At 35.2% G+C, this 20,129-nt stretch overlaps 1 pseudogene; it reads right to left on the reverse strand.

Moving 5' to 3' along the window:
- Positions 1-5,197: 5,197 nt before the first annotated feature.
- Positions 5,198-19,633, reverse strand: LOC105996083 (annotated as a pseudogene).
- Positions 19,634-20,129: the final 496 nt, after the last annotated feature.

A 20,129-nucleotide genomic window follows, 5' to 3' on the forward strand; every position in this document is an offset into this window, starting at 1 on the left:
ATTGTCAGTCAATTATATCAAACACAGTCAAGCAGATGCACATAGGACACACTCAGTCAGTTTTATGATAATTTATTTCTCTACAGATGGCCTCATAAAAGCAGAGACCATGCATATGAGTCAGAAGCATGAGCTCTGCAATAATGAGTCAGTTGGGCACTGCCCCTATCAGAATCCTGTCACTTAGTAGGGCACCAGAGATTGGTATGGAGAGACATCGTTGTACTGGATGCTGACCTGAAATGTCAAAGAAGGAGCTTAAATATGCCACATTTTCCTTCAAAACCTGTCATCATGCATCACTTTAAGATATGTATGATGCTACTTACGCTTCTAACCTATACAACTGATTTCTGGAAAAGACCAAATAGAGGGCAAATCTTGAACAGGAAATGTTTGTGAGTATCTTCCTTCCTTCTCTTCTGCGTATTCATCAACGCACCTAGTTTCACACGCCACTTGCCTTTCACTTACAGAAGTAATTTAAACAGGTGATATTTAAATTTCCAAGCATCACTTGTTTAAAATATATATCCGTATTTTAATATGAAAAAGCAATGCCTAGTGTGAGATACTACATTAGGATTGGGCAAATTTGAAACTATCAAAATCAACAGCTCTGGAGAATATACCCAGACTTTGAAGAGTTTTAAATTTGAAAAAAAATAATTTGTATCTATTAGAGTTTTGATAGGAAGACTTTTCCTTTAATCTTCTGGGAAGTAACTAGAATACCTGAATTAACTTAGCAAAGGTAATAGAAGAAAAGCAATCACAATTTAATTAATACTTTATATCAGAGACAGTCATAGAAAAGAAGTGAGAAAACAGAGAAATGGTTGGATTTGAGATCATCTTTTTTTTGTAGTGCTGGAGATACGACCTAGGGTCTTGTATACGATAAGCAAATAATCTACCATTGAACTATACTCCCTGCCCTGTTAGACTCAGGATCTTATATACTAAGATATTGTAACAAAGGAAGGGAAAGGGATTTGGGATATGAGGAAAAATAAATACCTCATGGTAGGACAAATAGTGAAGTAAGTAGAAATGGAAGATAATGGTAATTTTCAGAAAGGTTTATATAATCTCACCTGTAGGTGAATTTTGTGTCACAGGAATTTTGGTTCCTGATTTTGGTGCAAGGGCAGAAGGGAAGACCTTCACTCTTTTATAACCAGTTCTAAGGAAATTAGAGGAAAAATTTAAATATATACATATATAAAATGTTATATTGTTATATAATATATTATATTGTTATATAATATATATATTGTTATATAATATATATTGCTATATATGATATAACATATACTATGAATTATATAACTATATAATTATATATTTGTATACATATAAATACATACAAATTTATACATAAATATAAAATATATAATAAATATATGCATATTTAGTATATAATATAAATATATACATATATATACACATATGTGTGTATGTGTGTAAATATATTCATAGAATACATCAGTCTTATTTACAGTATCTTTTTTTTCCATTTCTTGTTACATTGATCTCCCAATCTCTTTTTTACATTCATTTCATATTGTTATCATCATCATCATTTTATACTTGATTGTGTACATATTAGTGAAATTGTGTAATGTTTGGCTTTTGGAGATTGGTTTATCTAAACATGATAATTTCCATTTCCCTTTATTTTCCTAAAAATGACATAGCTGTATTCTTTTTATGGTTAAATCATATTCCAGTGCTTACACACATACATATTTTCTTTTTTCATTCATCATTTTTTGTGGCACCTAGACTGTTTCCAGAGGTTGGGTATTATCAATAGGGTTTTAATAAATGCATCTAAGCCATTATTTCTCTTGCATATTGATTTATGTTCCTTTGGATGGATGCCCAAAAGTGTTTTTTTTTCTTGAGGATTGCAACTTTGATATTGATAAAATGGAATTCCAGTATTGCTTTGATTTATATTCTCTTTCTGTCTAAGGATATTTAACATTTCTTCATGTATCTATTAGCCATTGTACTATTTATAATATAACTGTCTAATTCATTTGACCATTTTATATTAGATAATCACTTTCTATTTTCATTAATTTAAATCATACTCACAGTCAAAAGAAATAAGTTGTAAACAATACCTCCACTATATAGGAAAAAGTAAGAATAAACAACTTTGCTAAGTTGAATGAAAAAGGTAGCAGTGCTGAGATCATGCTATATTTTTAGGTAGTGGGAAAAAAAATGAGTATCATTAACCTGAATTTTGTGAATTGTAATTTTTATGTGCTCATACCACACCAACAAATTCTCCTAGATCCACTGAACACTTAAAAAACATATCCATGCAGATGCATTCATCAATTCATCATGTGACATGTATTTAATGAACTTAAATATCTGATTATTAATCAGATTAAAAAATTAATCCATTGAGATCTACCCAAATGTAATATATTATTGCAAAATATTTTGAGATTGATTCTGTGAGAAAAATAATTTGTGATAGGCATATGGATATTTTATCAATGATTTACTTAGTCTCAGGTCTTTGCATGAAAGAGTGAAAAAATTTTACTACACAGTACTCTTACTTACAAAATTCAGAAAGCTAAAAATGGGTAAGCCAAAATATAAAAGCTCTGATAAACTTAAGTGGAAAAACTAGTGTAGTTTTAAAGAAAAAATATAATCACATGCAAACATTAAGTTCAATCCCAAACACATTGTAAATATTAAATGTATGAGTGAATGTAGAGATAAATAATAGTATGGCAGAAGTTCTACAGCTCTCCCAGTGAAACAATCGGGAGTTAGTTTGAGACATATGGAAAATATTAATTAGAAAATTAATGTAAAATTCTATAAATTTCTCAACAGAAAATATCAAGGTGATAGCTACTGTATATAAAATCAAATTAATGTTAATTATAGAAAATTATAACTAATGATAGTTATTACTAATTATTACTATTAATGGCTAATCATTGTTAATTGGCCAGTATAACTAATTACTATTATTGACTATTGACCATTACTCAGCTAAATTTTTATGCCATATACAAGTAACTAAGGTAGGATAAGTTTTTCATATACCTTTATTGATTCAATCAAAATTATTTTGAAGCTATGTTCTAATTGTCATTATGGGGATATTGGTTGATCATTCTATTACAAATGAATATTACCTGAATGTTTTTGGATAATGGACATGAAACCTGGTTGTCTTTGCAAATTGCTCTTGAAATTTTAATCATCCAGACAAAAATGTGGTGGAAAGGCTGGCTTAAAAATTGCTTTATTCTACAACATTTGTTATACTGGTTACATTTATCCATAGTATGCTGCTAACTGCTAGAAGATTTCTCAAAGAACTTAAATGCAATGTTATTAGTAAGTTCAACTTACACAGTCAAGTAATTAGCTGCATGTTATTCGTTAGCATGTAGACTTAAGAGTTGAGCCTTCATTTGAAGAAATAAATTAAAAAACATTAACAATATATTGCACTTAAATGTATTTGAATGGCAAATTGCATTACCTTATTTGTTATTCTGCCACTGGAAGTTCACAGACCCCAATTCCACTCCTCAACATAATTAATGAAGACAGTTTCCCTATAGCTATCTGATGCTGTCTCATTACCTGTGATGTCTTACTATGATAAATGACTTAGTGAATTCCAGATAAAAATGTTTTCCATCAGAAGTGGGCTGTGACACTACAATGAAGGGTAAGCTCCACTTGTCTTCATGAATGGTAAAAATTTCCCTGCCAGAATGTGCAATGGAGAATGCTATTGTTAATATTGATTTCTATCCATACAACAGTAACAATCTCAACAAGATCAATTCTTTTAGTCACATCTGTTGTTTCAGGATAAAATGTATCTACTTCCTGCCAAAATTAAATTTAAGATAACATTGTGGTTTAGATTTTAAACTTATTTTAGCACATCAGGCTTTGGGTTTTTTTTCTTTTGCTTCCTTTTTTATTTTTTTAGAAGAAGTAAGAAGTGAAATATTGATGATTTTACCCATTTGAATCAGCCAGGTTTAATGTGCAATTTCACTTAGGACTAAAGTCAACAAAAATTTGGAGCTACATCTATAAAAAGTAATACTCCTGGACTGGAATGAAGATCATTTATTTCCCCCCATTTCCAGAAGGATTAAGGTTAGTTCTAAAGAAATGAACACCTTAAAATATTTCTGAAGGTAAAATAAATGATATACTCAAAATATTTATAATTACAAAAAGAGACTTTCAAAGCATTGAAGGCTACACAGATTGTAATAGTAAACCAAGACTTCCTCTATACCCTGTCTTGCTGAAAAACTTAGCAAGAAAGAGAAAAGTGCACATGATGTAGGTATTATTCACCATGAATCCAGGCTTCTTCCTATAGGTGGTTGAAATTTTTATAAAAGGAATCAATCAGATTGTGTCACTTCCAACAGGATATGCCCCCTCCTGTAGAGGAAAGGAAGATTACCCTCTGTCTTGAAGAGATCAGAGAAGTCCTTCATGGTCTAGATTACTGGGCTGATTGCAGCTCGAATCCTATTACTCTTTTCGTAGTCATCTTCAGACATACTGGCCACCACTCTGTTCCTCTTTCTTGTTCATTTTGCCCACTTTCAATGTTTTGTATTGTATTCACTCATCAGTTTGCCTGGGATACTCCTGTCCATAAATCCTTTCTGAGCACGTGTGATTTCATTATTCTGGGTCAGTTGCTTAGCAACTGAATGCTTTGACTAACAGTAATAACCCATTTGTTCCCCTATCTTATATCTTCATTAGATTTAGCATTCTTTGAAGACCTTTTTTGTTTAGTTTTGTTCATTTGTTTTATTTTGTTTTGTTTTGTGGAGAGCAGGGTATGAGATTCATATTTTAATTACAAATTACAAAGAAATACACAATGTCTCCCACAAACTGTACTTTGGGAGAAGAAAAGCGATACCAAGATGTAGCTGCCAGCACAGCAGACACATACGGTGAAAGGAGTTCATTCCACTGTTTCCTTAAGCAATGTTTTTTTTTCTTATTTAAATAAAGTTAAATAAAACATCTTGATCTATTCATATTATATATGTGAAAGAATTAGCAATAAAAATGATTTCAAAATTACAGTTCAGTGTATGAGGTGACCAGGATGTCACTTTCTGTCAATGACATAGCTCCTGATCACCCAGAGTTAGAGCTTCTGACCAAGGAACGTAATATGATCAAGAGTGCGTGCTCCAGAAATGGAGGGACCCGGATCTTTAAGGGCCTGAACTTTCAACTTCTAGGTCTGCAACTTGGTTTGCCTCTCTACCCTGTGTTCTAAGATCTCTTCAACTGACAAGTTGATGCAGAGGCGTGCCACGCTCCTTTTCCGAATTGTTTTCTCCTAGTAGGATCACATTTTGACCACAAAAATCCCTTGAGAAACGTCACCGATTTTTTTTTCCCATGTAATTAAGTTCCACAGTCTGATGCAGCACTAAGTTAGCGAACTGATCAATGCATCTTAAGAATCCTCTAAGGGTCCTTCCATTGCTCAGCAGGACCAGGAGCTTTTTGTCTATGTCCTTCAGGAGGCTGGCAGTGCCAGGCATGTAGTTCTCTGGGGGTAAAGTTTCAATCAACAGAGGTGTGGTCTGGGTCAGCACTTTCGACAGCCCTCCCCTCCTCCCCACTGCAGTCCTTGTCGCCTAAGGGCAACAAGGTCGAAAACCCTGGTGACAGTTTCATTTCAGACAGGACTTTACTCTTTAAAAAAAAAAATAAGTTTTTTTTTATTGTGGAAATACTGTACAGAGGGGTTACAATTACATGAGCAAGGTAATGAGTACATTTCTTATCAAGCATTGTGCCTCCTCCTTTGTTTTTCCCCTACCATCCTTGCCCTCCCATCTCCAGGACTGCACTCCCCCCCGCCAAAGTTGTAAAGTTCGTTTTTCGACATAAGGTCGTGTACATCTCATTGTTGCAAATCTGAGATACCACCTCACCCCAGTTAGAATGGCTGTAATCAAGAACTCTAATAACAACAGATGCTGGAGGGGATGTGGACAGAAGGGAACTCTACTGCATTGTTGGTGGGAGTGTAAACTTGTTCAACCACTTTGGAAAGCAGTATGGAGGTTCCTCAAAAGACTCCACATAGAACTCCCCTATGACCCAGCACTTTATTATGTTTCCCAGGCTGGTCTCAAACCCACAGCTCTCTTTTGCCAAAACCTTCTGGAAAAATAATTGCACAATTCTGAGAAAATGTTGTTTATACAAGGCTTCCACGTGTTTCACTGAAGTCAGAAATATGAAATATTGTCTTCTTCAGACATATAAACGAGACATAAAAGATGCTGAATTGAATTTATTTGCTGGAAATTTTCTCAGCATATTAAAAAAATCTATACTTATATAAATTATTGTCTTCTTTTGTTGGTTTTAAGGCTTGAACTCAGGCCCTGGGCATTGTCCTTGAGCTCTTTTGCTCAACACAAGTGCGCTACCACTTTGAGCCACAGCATCACTTTTTGAGTGGTTAATTGGAGACAACCATGGCAACTTTTCTGCCCAGGCTGGCTTCAAATCTCCATTCTCAGATCTCAGCCTCCTAAGTAGCTAGGATTACAAGTGTGAGGCACCAGCTCCTGACTGCCCATTGTTTTATTTATTTATTTATTTATCATTAAGTAGTTTTACATTGCAGTTAACATTCAACAAAACATTTTACAAATTCAGTATTTCTTGATCAATGCATCCCATTTCTTACCCAATCCTCCCAATCTACCCCTTCCTTCACTTTTCTTTCTTTTGTAAGATATGCATTATTATTATGATTTTATTGCCATTTAACAAACCAGTTTGTGCATACAATGCATCTTGATAAAATGAATCTTAGCTTTTGGGTGCCAGTGGCTCATACTTGTAATCTTAACTACTGAGAAGACTGAGATCTGAGGATTGTAGTTTGAAGCCAGCCCAGGTAAGAAAGTCCATGAGACTCATCTCCGATAACTACCAACAAATCAAAGCCAGAAGTAGAGCTGTGACCAAGTGTAGAGCACTAGCCTCAAGTAAAAGAAGCTCAGGGATAGCACCAAGGTCCTGAGTTCAAACTCCAAATTCAAGCCTCAGGACCATCAAAAAAAAAAAAAAAAGAGTCTTGGTCAATGTCACACTTTGAATATTCTTATCCAATCATTACTTTCCGAACTGGGGCAGGGCTGAGCCTTGTTACTTACTCCAGTCTGCCTTCATGTTCACAAATAAAATGCTCCAAAGGATGAGGAGAAGGTTGGGGAAATGGAGGGTGTGACAGTCATGCATATTAAGACAATAGCTAAACGAAAGTAAAGGCACAAGCTGCTAATGTTTATCAAATGCTTACTCTGTTTTCCTGCTATTAATGTATCAACTCACTTAACTCAGAAAAATTGGTGAAGAAATAGTATCAATGATATGCGAAACTGGGCATGGGGGATCTTATATCTAATTCAAGCCCTAAGAAGGCAAAATTTGGAGGATATTGAGTGTCAGGCATGATATTACGAGAAAGAAAGAAAAAAGAAAAAGAGAGAAAGAGAGAGAAAGAAAAAGAGAGAAAAAAGAGAAAGAGAGAGAAAGAAAGAAAGAGAGAGAGAGAAAAGGAAGAAAAGGAAGGAAGGAAGGAAGGAAGAAAGGGAGGGAGAAAGAACCTATTTTACTTTTATTTGGAAACATCCAGTATTAAGAGTAGTCTGTGTAATTTATTTCTTATACAATATTTATAGAATGGGGGGAGAGAGAAAAATGTATAGAGAGTGAGAGGGGTTAATGTTTAAAATCATGACTGGCTAAACAACTGAGCCAGGATTGAGCAGAGTTGAATGAAGAATTGTGACTCTCTTTATTACTGACATCAAGGGATATGATCAAAAGAATTTGGCAGGGATCTCTTCTGGTTATTAAGGCAGCTTTGTAAACAAAATCATCTATCCTTTAGTGATTTTTAGGTACATATCCATAAATCCACCTATTTGTTTTCATTTTCTTGGTATTTTATCAGGGGAAATATGTATTTATTTTCTGCATATGGGGAACTAGTTTAACCCCTTCATAATAAATACATGATAAAAGCATTATTACAGAGAGATATGAATATTAATCACTAGATACTGAATTGGATTTTCTCCTTAAGGTTATTGGAATGAGATTTAGTGGAACAAAGAATTCATAGACATCCAGAATAAAATAGGAAATGTAACAATGAAATTGAGATGTCAAGCTTTTTATCTTGTTCTAGCACTTTAAAAACACTTATGTTTATACTACTGGCAACAAACAAGCTTCTTGCTTCAAAATAGAAATTTTTTCTCTCTCAGTGATGGGGATAGAACCTAGGGCCTCATGCACACTGGAAAAATCACTTTGCAACTGAGCTAAAACCTCAGACTTGAAAACTAGGTAGTTTTTTAATTTAAAATATCATATTTTAACTATTTTAGTTGAATGTATTAAAGAATGCCACCTAAAACTATTGATATCAGATCAGAGAAGTCTTCTCATTTATATAGGAATGATTCACCAGACAGGTGTCATTCGCAAACACCTTTTTTTGAATTCTTATTTTTTAATAGTTTAATGTCTATTGTACATTTCTTTTATTTGATTACAAAATCATTGAGATTTCTACTAGTAAGCAATAAATATCTATTGATTGGCAAGTCAAACATATTGAACACTTGTGTGCCATAAAAATTATGAGGAAATAGTTCTGTGTAATATTATTTGTACAGCTCAGGCAAATCACTCACATTTTAAATGCCCTCAAATTTGTTTTGCAATCAGTGAATCAATCAATCAATATTTACTAAAATGTTCCTATGTTCCCAGTACAGCATAGAATGAGGGTTGAACAAATCTTCAAAATCTGCTTTTATCTTAGCTATATAAGATATTTCTTTCCCTCTACTTAGTTCAGTTCAGTCTCTTGATGATTATGATTTTTATCATTATGATTTTAGATCTAACATAATTTGAGATATTCATATAATATTCTGTCATTTTTAGGAATAAAAAGGTAAACAATTATTTTGAAAGAAAATTGTTGGTTTGACTCCAGATATGTTTATATATACATGTATATATATATATATATCCATATGTATGTATGCACATATATACATGTATGTATATACACACAAATTTGTGATATTATATACCATCCTAAATATTTACCAGTTAAAAATAACATTAAATAAATGTAATGATTAGCATAATGTGTACATTGTTATGTTGTCAAAATCCTTCCATAATTTCCAGAGTAGCAGGAACTACAGGTACATGCCATGGCACTTGGACACAAGTAATTTAATTTTAATTATTTAAAAAATGACTATTAAGGAGTACTATTATTAAAGTCAAGGAGATGGCAAAGGAATAGGGAAAAGTGCCTAGCATCAGATCCAGGTGCGTTGGTGTGTGTGTGTGTGTGTGTGTGTGTGTTTGTGTGTGTATGTGTGTATTTCTGTTTCTCTTATGGTGGGAAGAGTCCTTTATAAATACACATTGCATGAAGAACTACCTAGAAAAATAGACAAAAGCAACATTTTTACAATTGTGAAAGCCATGAAATTTAAAGCAAAAGTCTTTCAAGATTGTACAACAAATGTAAGGAAGATGAATAACCCAGTTGAGGAAGCACACAACTGTAATCCTATCATTTGAAAGGTAAGCAGGAGGATTCTGAGTCTGAAAGCTATCTGATCTTTGCAAGCCCCAGATCAACCTAGGCTACATAGTTAAACCTCATATTAAAAATCTGTTTTAAATTCTGTACATGTGCTGCAATGTGAATGCAAAGTACTTTGCAGAGAGTTTATATTTGAAATCAGATGACTCTATTGATTGTACAAAAGCACTAAGAACAAAGAAACATATGACCTTTTAATATTGTTCATGTCTATAAAAGGAGATTATTTAAAGAAAACAAATTTGGTCTAAATATTAATAAAATTGCAATCATATCATTTTCTTAAATTTTGATGCTATCATTAAAATACTTAATACTATCAATTAAATCAAATGAAAATCAAATAAATGTATGGATAGTATAAAAACAAATGAATATAGATAGAAAAGTGGTCAAGTTACACAAATAATTCCTGTGTTGAAATGTATTTAATAAATGTAAGGAAATACTTTTAATTTCTCTTATAATCAAATAAAGTGTCATTTTCATCAAATTGAAAATTATTGCTGAAAAACAAAGATATCATATGTTGAAGGAAAATTGATCAGAAGCTGGAGCTGCTGTATGATATTTGTTACTAAGAAAGTAGAATGTTCAGTGGTCAAGCTTTGAACATTTTGATAATAAGTAGAATACTAAACCTTACAATTGTTAATATCTTCTCTATCTTCTTTCTGTATTTTCCTTTTCTCTCTCTTTTTATTCTTTTCTTTCTTTCTGCCCTGCCTGGCACTGCCCTTCTTTCCTTTTCTTTTTCTTTTTTGGTCCAGGACTTACTAAGTAAGACTGACTTGGAATGTTGACTTTCATGACTCTGCTACTTGAGTGCTGGGATTGCATGTCTGTGCCACCATGTTTATCTCCTTCTTTAAATCCTATATTTCAATATCTGCTAATCTACTTTCTGAATAACTATAATAAAGGCACAAAATAACTTTCAGCTAATCAAGAATATTTTTGTTATAGTAAAATTGGAGAAATACTCTAAGGTGATCTGCCACTTGGGAGCACACATGTAAGGTATTCAATATGACATCAATAAGGTATTCATCAATATGATGAATATTATTGGTTTAGACACTAAGTTAAAATACCTTATTAAGTCTCAAAGCAAAATTTTATGGGGAATTGCCGTATATCCTGATCTATGCACATCTACATGATAAAGTAATTAGCAAGATCTAAAACTCTCCAGTTAATAAGAACACTATCAAATGTAGCACCCATCAATTCTTTCTATTAGCTTTCTCGTCCTTCTCCATTGTGCTTTAATATGCTCACTGCTTTCTGAATGTTCATTAACTTTGTAGATATTATAATTGTCTTCTCTCCTTTCCTGCATATATAGCTAAACCTTACTAATTTTTGTCTTGTTCTAAGTCTTTACCTATGATTCAGCTTATTATTTATATATCAGGATATATATTGGAAGCAAAACTGTGCACAAGTGTTGAATAAGAAGAGTGCACATCACATTGAGATACATGCATTTAAATAAATCACTGGAAGTAATATTGAAACAATAATGTAAAGAACAGTAAGAGGAGAGAGAGATTTGCAGACATCTTTGCTTATGTTTGCAAACACAATAAGAGGGAAGAGATCGACTACAATGAAATCATGAGATCCCAGTTGTAGGAAAACTAAGGTGACACAGGGTAGGATGAGATTACAAAAGCCTTTTAGGCAAAGGCTAGCAGGTGTAATTAGAAGCTGTTAAAGTGGCTTGAAGATAGGAATGATGATGCTACATTTTTGTTTGTTTGTTTTAGTCAGTCGTGGGGCTAGAACTCAGTTGTTGTCCCTAAGCTCTTTTGCTCAAGGCTAATGCTATATCACTTTGAATCACAGCTCCACTTCGTTTTCCAGGCTGCCTTTGAACGGTGATCCTCAGATCTCAGCCTCCAAAGTAGCTATGATTACAGGGGTGAGACACTGGCATCCAGCACAACATCTTTTTAAGGATTGCTTTGCTTCCCCATAACTTTTGCTCCGGAAAGCAATGCTTCAATATCTGCAACTCCCTCAAAATGATAAATTAGGGAGCATCAGAAAGTGATAGAATCTCCGGTCCCTTTCTATAGGATAAATAAAGCCCAAATGGGACTACTCAGATATTTTAATTGTTACCTCTGAATAAATTCATTTTCCAATTTTTAGTTTCTAGGAATAGAGAATAAGCAGAAAGCAGAAAACATAACAGTTGTGAGTTTTATACTGACACAATGAAAGGATTTTGAGGAGAAAAAAGTCCTGAAAATAAGTTACTGAAGAAACATGAGTACTAAACTCTGCAAATTTCTCTCAATAGTTGGCTGATTCTGAAATCCAGTGCTTTATTGACTTTACTGGCTGGTGTTCCACTTGGCTGATCTTTAAGCTAGGCCTTTGAAGTCATGAAACCCAGCAGAAACAGTAGTGATAAGATAAACTGTTGGAGTATTTCAGAGAACCAGGCTGAGCAGGTTGGCCTGTGATGCTTCCAAAAGGATAGGACCTCATTAAGAAAACTAAATGAAAACAAAAACAACACAGAGATTCTAGCTGTGGGCCCCCAAATTTTCTGGTAAAACAGTAAGGTTCTATGGTAAGAGTGCAGCCATAAAAATGATAGAGTATAATTTACCATAGCTAAGATATGGGACCAACCCAGATGCCCCTCAGAAGATGAATGGATCAAGAAATGGAATTCTATACCTCCATCAGAAAGAATGATGCCTCATTTGTTAGGAAATGGAAAGATGGAAAAAATTATATTAAGTGAAGTAAGCCAGATCCAAAGAAACATAGGTCCCATGAGTTCCCTTATTTGCAATAACTAGTATATGTCTGAGACAAGCAGAAAACGTCAGACAAGATGATGTTAAGCAAAATCAACCCCAAGATAAGGGCACAAGTGTTTTTTTTTCTTTCTTGCTATTGTTTCTAATGTATTTATAAGGTACCACATGATTTTTTGTTGCTTTGTCCCTCCCCCACAGTATAACATCTGTTTTCACTGTATTTGATGTTGATATAATTTGGGGGGTAAGGGAAAAAAACAAATTGTTTAAATAGAGATACAGGTTGACCTATTGCAACAATGAGATGTACAAGACGCTTTGTTGAAAAATGAACTTTACAATTTAGGTGGGAGTTGGGAGAGAATAGTTGTGGAGATGGGAGGGAAGGGATGTTAAGAGAAAAAGGAGGAGGCAACAATGCTTGATAAGAAATGTACTCATCACCTTGTTCATGTAATTGTAACCCCTCTGTACAGTATTTTCACAATAAAAAACTTATTTTAAAAAATGATAGTGTCGGAGTAAAGACAAAATGAATTGGCTATTTAGACACGTAGACATCTATGGAAGGATGCTGAGGAAAGGACTAATTGATGAGATTAGCTCCATAAGGCCCCAAGCTTGATTTTTCTAGGAGTGAGAATATTTAAAGTTCATAAAAAAAAATCAACAATATTTTTGGCAATCTTGTATGTATGTATGTATGTATGTATTATATTCACATTATATTCACATCCTTATTAGCTCGATTGAGTTTCTGAAAGTACTAATAAAGCTCATTCTGTAAAATTTGCTCCACACCCTTTAATACATTGGAATCCCACATTAGTCAGGCTATTCTAGAGAGACAGAATAAAAAAGATGTATGCATTATTTTCTTTATCTTCCTCAATTTGTGTCTTTGCCTGTTTCTAAATATATAGATAATGGTAGAAAGAAAGAAAGAGAGAAAGCAAGAAAGAAAGCAAGAAAGAAAGAAAGGAAGGAAGGAAGGAAGAAGAAAGAAAGAAGAAAGAAAGATAAAGAAAGAAAGAAAGAAAAAAGAAAAGCAGGAAGGAAGAGAGAGAGAGAGAGAGAGAGAGAGAGAGAGCAGAGAGTACCTTTGTCACCTGCTATTTGTATTTATCTGACTGGTACTCCCAACCAGTCAATTATGCTTTTCCCTACCCAGATGCCCAAAAGACCCTAGACACCTCTTCCTGCCTTCCTTGCCCAAAGTCCAATTATTCCTCCTTCCCTGTAATGGGCTGCAATTAGGCTTATACTCCAAATGAAATATTTCTAGCCTATGGCCAATGTGTGTTCTCCTATGCCATTCATGTTAACTGACCTTGTCACCTTGTCAGCTGATCTTTCCAAAGTCTCTTTCAACAAGATAACATCCCCCACCCAGAATACCACCTGGGAACAAGTCAAGACCATCCTGTTTCTACAAGCAACTGGAGATATCACAGACACTGCCCTGCCTTGCCCAGAGCAGACCCAGACCCTAAAGACCCCCAGCTCCAGTCTTCCTTGATGCCCCCAGGACAGAAGGAAGTAGTCAAAAGAGCCTATGACAACAGTTGGCTTTAGTATCTCTGCTACTTCCTCCTCAGGTAAGTGATCCTAAAGCAGGAAAAGTCTTACTCCCCCTCCTCCAAGATGCTGGGAGTCAGGTACCATGCTATGTCTCCAATCCAAGACAAAAAAGGTAATTTCAGGTTTTTGATAGCCTCTTCTGGGAATCAATCCTCCCATGGCATATTCCTCTCTTGGTCTACTAACAACAATTTTTGTCTTAACAGCAATGTTTCCCTTTATTAATTGTGTCTTACATTTTAGATAACTATTTTCATACAAAAAGGAGAACCTTTACCAACCATTGTCAAACAGATGCTTCTTGAACGGTACCTGGCTGAGCAATGAAACAGGAACCCCTGACTACTTTGCACCTTTACAGAAGTTAGTAGCTCCAGAGGAAACGATCTCCACCCATAGCTCCAACCTGGTACCCCTATTTTTTTTTTATTAAACTCAGAGCAAGGAATGTAAGCATTATGCCCACCTTTGGTCCTCAGCTCCACCCAAACCTGAGCTTCTCCCTGTATGAAGTTCCCTCCATACAGCTGGCCCTCCCTCTCTCTGCCCAAGGCCACCTGAACTCCCATCTACCTCACTTCCTACCCTCCCTCCCCCAGACCCTGCTGCTACCTAGATAGTGGAGGCCACAATGTGCTCTCTCTCCGGGGTAAATATGGCTCATCTGATAAACCTTGTAATAATCTTTCTCCTGTGCCTGCCTGCCTCTGTGTGGCCCCGTGGGGTGGATGTGATGAATCCTTTCACAGTCACTAGAGGATTTTCTTGTAAGCTGGATGCCAGTATCTCAGGCCCATAATATCAGATATTTGGGAAACAGTGCAAGAGTGTCATGGTTTGATGCAGCCTGGGCATAAAAGTTCTTGAGATCCCTTCTAAACCCAGAGCTTCCTCAAAATTTACCTGGGAGACTGAGATTGAGAAGATTACATGTTACAACAGCTTGGGCAGGAAAGTCCATCTCAGCAATAAAAGGAGTTCCAAGGTACTCAGTTGTGTGGCTGGGCAGCAATCAAGACATCATTGTACAAATACCCAGAGGCAAACAAGCCTGATAGTGTGGATCTGTGTTCACTTGCTGGTCCAACAAACATGAGGCCTTGAGCTCAGGACCACAGATTTGTTGTTGTTGTTGTTTTTAGTAGAAATTCTTGTGTAATGGGTTGCCTGACTCTTTTGTTATATTCAGACTCTAAAATAATTATGCTAAGACTGCCCAGGCCCCATTTCCAGAAGACAATATAAATTACTCAATGTTTACCATTTTCAATATTTATCTCAAATAAAATCGACTCCATATAGGCACATAAAACTAATCATTGCAGGGGCTGGGAAGGTGGCTCAGTGGTAGAGCTGAGGCCCTGGGTTCGATTCCCCAGCACCACATAAGCAAAAACAAAAAAAGCCGAAAGTGGCGCTGTGGCTCAAGTGGTAGAGTGCTATCCTTGAGCTGAAGAGCTGAGGGACAGCCCCCAGGCCCAGAGTTCAGGCTTCACGACCGGACCCCCCCACCATAAAAAAACAAAAAAAAACCTAATCATTGCAGAGTAGAGAATATAAGTATATTAATTATTCAATCCAGTGTTTTGACACATTTGTGCTCCTATCTGGTCACCATAAAAACCAAGAATATGGAAGTAGAGCTGTTCCTCCAGTGGTAGAATGCTAGCCTTGAGCATAAAAGCTTAGGGTCATAACTCACACCCTGTTCAAGCCCCAGGACTGGAACAAAAACAAACAACAACAACAACAATAAAAACTAGAAAACCAAAGCCAAGAGCATTTGTGTAACAATAACTTGCTGTTCTTGCAAATGTAACTTTTAGGGGGGATCAGTGAAATTACTTAGGAATGAATCTGATTCATCATGAAGTATATTTTATTTTATTTTATGTTATTTTTTTATTTTTTGGTCTGGTCGTGGGGCCTGAACTCTGGGCCTGGATGCTGTCCCTTAGCCCTTCAGCTCAAGGCTCGCGCTCTACCACTTGAGCTACAGCACCACTTCTGGCTTTTTTCTTTTTATGTGGTGCTGAGGAATCGAACCCAGGGCCTTATGCATGCAAGACAAGCACTCTACCACTGAGCCACCTTCCCAGCCCTAAGTATATTTTAATTATAGCAAAATAACAATTTTTCAAGTGATAGTACTAGTTTCTTTTTCAGTATCTCTACATATTTACCAACCCTATTACTACTCTTTTTAACTTTTGCCATTTTAGTAAAATAATGTCTTAGCTTGTTATTTATAGTTCCATGATGATTAAAAATATGGAACACTTTTAAAATATTTTAAAAAGTATTTCTTTGGGAAATTGTCTATCAAATCATTGCCCATTTGATTATGCTTGATGGTTTAATGTAAAATATTAAAGTCTTAAATACCAATTTGAGTTCAATTCTTTTTTTTTTTTGTGCCAGTCCCAGGGCTTGAACTCAGGGTCTGGTGCTGTCCCTGAGCTTCTTTTGCTCAAGGCTCATACTCTCTATTTCTTGAGTCACAGGATTATTTCAAAATGAATTACTTTAATTTATGTTTGTTTGGATATGTGAGTGTGTGTGTGTGTTTCTTAATGATTCTTTTGGATAATCAAACCTTATTTTGCTGTTATGAATTTTTTAAATGTTTGTGCTTCACTCTATAAGAAACATTTATTTACCTTAATATCATCAAGGTATTTTTCTTCTATTATTAAATTTTTCTCTTTTTGGCTTTTATTTTTTTTTCTATTATCCACTGCAAATTTTTTTTTCTTTTTTGCCTGTCGTGGGGCTTGAACTCTGGGCCTGGACTTTGTCCCTGAGCTCTTCAGCTAAAGGCTAGCGCTCTAACACTTGAGCCACAGTGCCATTTTCGGTTTTCTGGTGGTTAATTGGAGATAGGAGTCTCTTGGACTTTCCTGACAGGGCTCATTTTGAATCACAATCCTCAGATTTCAGCCTCCTGAGTAGCTTGGATTATAGGTGTGAGCCACCGGCACCTGGCAATCCACTAGGAATTATTTTTCACAAGGGATTATTGAAGTTTGATTGGCATACATTAAACTGTGCACAAGCTACAAGATCTGATGAATTTTGAAACATACATCTCCATTAAGCCAACATAACAATAAAAATAATGAGCATATCTACCAGCAAACGCTTTTGATCTCTGAAGAAGTTGTCCAAAGAAGTAGTAATAAAATTGTGCAAGAATCCTAGTATTGCATTCCTAAGGAGACCCAATGGTCATACATAGTTCAATGTAACTTACATTATGGTTTTGAGTTTACATTATCAAACTATACTACTTACATTATGGTTTTGAGTTTACATTATCAAACTATACTTATGTACATTTTTTCCCAGCAGCATTGTATATGCTTTCAAGTTTCACTTATCTAGTTGATAAGCTAGATATTAATAAGCCAGGCTGTAATAATTGGCACTCAATTACTCAACTTTTCAATGAATTATTTTCTTTAATTATGGTAGATGTTATTTAAATTATATTTTCAAAAATTTGACCTGTGTTTGTGTGTGTATGTGTGTGTGTGTGTGTGTGTGTGTATCTGTGTTTGTGACAGGAATCAATACCAAGGTCTTCTGCATCTTTACCTTCTACCTACTTCTTTAAAAAAAATTACTGTAAAGTTGTTACAGTTACATAAGTCAGGTATTGAGTATATTTCTTTTTCAATAGTGTTACCCTCTCCCTCATTTTCTCCCAGTAATTTTTTCCCTTCTACATATTTTCTTTTTTCCCTTTTTTATTTTAATACATTTTTATTTAAAAATACTGTACATGGGCTGGGAAGGTGGCTCAGTGGTAGAGTGCTTGCCTTGCATGCTCAAGGCCCTGGGTTCGATTCCTCAGCACCACATAAGCAAAAAGAAAAAAGCCGGAAGTGGCGCTGTGGCTCAAGTGGTAGAGCACTAGCCTTGAGCTGAAGAGCTGAGGGACAGTGCCCAGGCCCAGAGTTCAGGCCCCACGACCGGACCAAAAATAATAAATAAATAAAAAATAAAAATACTGTACAAAGGGGTTACAGTTACATGAGCAAGGTAATGAGTACATTTCCTATCAAGCATTGTTGCCTCCTCCTTTGTTTTTCCCCTTCCATCCCTTCCCTCTCACCTCCACAACTACATTCCCCTCACCCTCCCAAGCCTAAATTGTAAAGTTCGTTTTCAACATAGTGTCTTGTAAATCTCATTGTTACAATGGGTCAACCTATATACCTATTTAAGCATTTTGTTTTTTTTTCTTTCCCCTCAAATTAGAGAAGTGTATATACAAGATGCAGGGCACTGACATCAAATACAGTGAAAACAGAGGTTATACCATAGGGGAGGAACATAAAAAGAAACAAAAAAATCACCTGGTACATTATAAATAAATTTGAAACAAAAAAAAAAAAAAAACACTTGTGTCCCTATGTTGGACAAATGGGATTACATGAAGCTGCAGAGCTTCTGCATGGCAAAGGACATAGCTAGCAAGATCAATAGAAAGCCCACGGATTGGGAGAAGATCTTCACTAGCCATACAATGAATAAGGGCATCATATCTAAAATACACTTGGAACTCAAAAAAAGAAATCCCCCAACAGCAAATCCTCAAAGGAACAACTGCCCAATGAATAAGTGGGCTAAAGACTTAAAGAGAAACTTCTCTGAAGAGAAAATAAGAATGGCCAATAGACATATGAAGAAATGCTCAACCTCTCTAGCCATAAAAGAAATGCAAATCAAAACAACATTGAGATACCACCTCACCCTAGTTAGAATAGCTATAATCAAGAACTCTAATAACAACAGATGTTGGAGGGGATGTGGACAGAAGGGAACCGTACTGCATTGTTGGTGGGAGTGTAAACTTGTTCAACCACTTTGGAAATCAGTATAGAAGTTCCTCAAAAGACTCCACATAGAGCTCTCCTATGACCCAGTAATCCCACTTTTGGGCAATTACCCAAATGATCACAAACAAGACCACACTGAAGCTACTAGCACAACTATGTTTATTGCAGCCTTATTTACCATAGCTAAGATATGGAACCAACCCAGATGTCCCTCAGTAGATGAATGGATCAAGAAAATGTGGTATATTTATACAATGGAATTTTATGCCTCCATCAGAAAGAATGACATTGCCCCATTTGTTAGGAAATGTAAAGACTTGGAAAAAATTATATTAATTGAAGGGAGCCAGGCCCAAAGAAACTTAGGTCCGATGGTTTCCCTTATTTGCAATAACTAGTATAGATCTGGGACAAGCAGAAAAGGTCACAAGCTATGTACATATGACCAGATAAGATGTTGTTACGTGAAAGAACCCCTTCTACATTCTTATATGCTACATTTCTATCCCTTGTTTATGAGATAGGCTCTCACTATATATACAGCTAAAACTGTATATATTATATATATACATACATATAATCCAAAGCTTTATATATAGTACCCCAAGTTGTTCTTCAACTCAGGACTATCTAGCCTTAGCTCTCTGACTATTGAGATTATAAGTACATATATACCTTACCTGGCCAGTTTGGGCCATTTTAAGTGAGCAATTCACTGTCATGAAGTAAATTTACATTGTTGTGAAACTATTATTACTATTCTTTTTTAAAAAACTTTTTTGTTGCAAAGATAGTATACAGAGGGATTAGAGTTACATGAGTAAGGTCATGAGTTCATTTCCTATCAAGCATTGTTACCCACCCACCCCCCATTAACCAATACTCAAACTCTGTATCTACTAGGTAGCAATTCCTCATTTTCTTCCTATACTACTTCTGGTACTCAGTTACTCTACTGCCTTCCAACATGACAATATTAACCGAAAGAAAAAGTTTCTGCTGGGATATTTGATTGAGATGACATTAAATTTAGAGATCAATTTGACAACTGGGAGCTTAGAAACATGAAGACTTCCAATCTTTCTTCATCTAGATCTCATCCAGCTTCTTTCTGGAAATCTTTGAAATTTTCTATGTAAACTTCATGCTCTTCTCTCATTTTTATGCTTGTGTCATGATGTTATTGTGAATACA

Source organism: Dipodomys ordii, unplaced genomic scaffold (assembly GCF_000151885.1).
Source record: "Dipodomys ordii isolate 6190 unplaced genomic scaffold, Dord_2.0 Scaffold126, whole genome shotgun sequence".
NCBI classification, from domain to species: Eukaryota; Metazoa; Chordata; class Mammalia; order Rodentia; family Heteromyidae; genus Dipodomys; species Dipodomys ordii.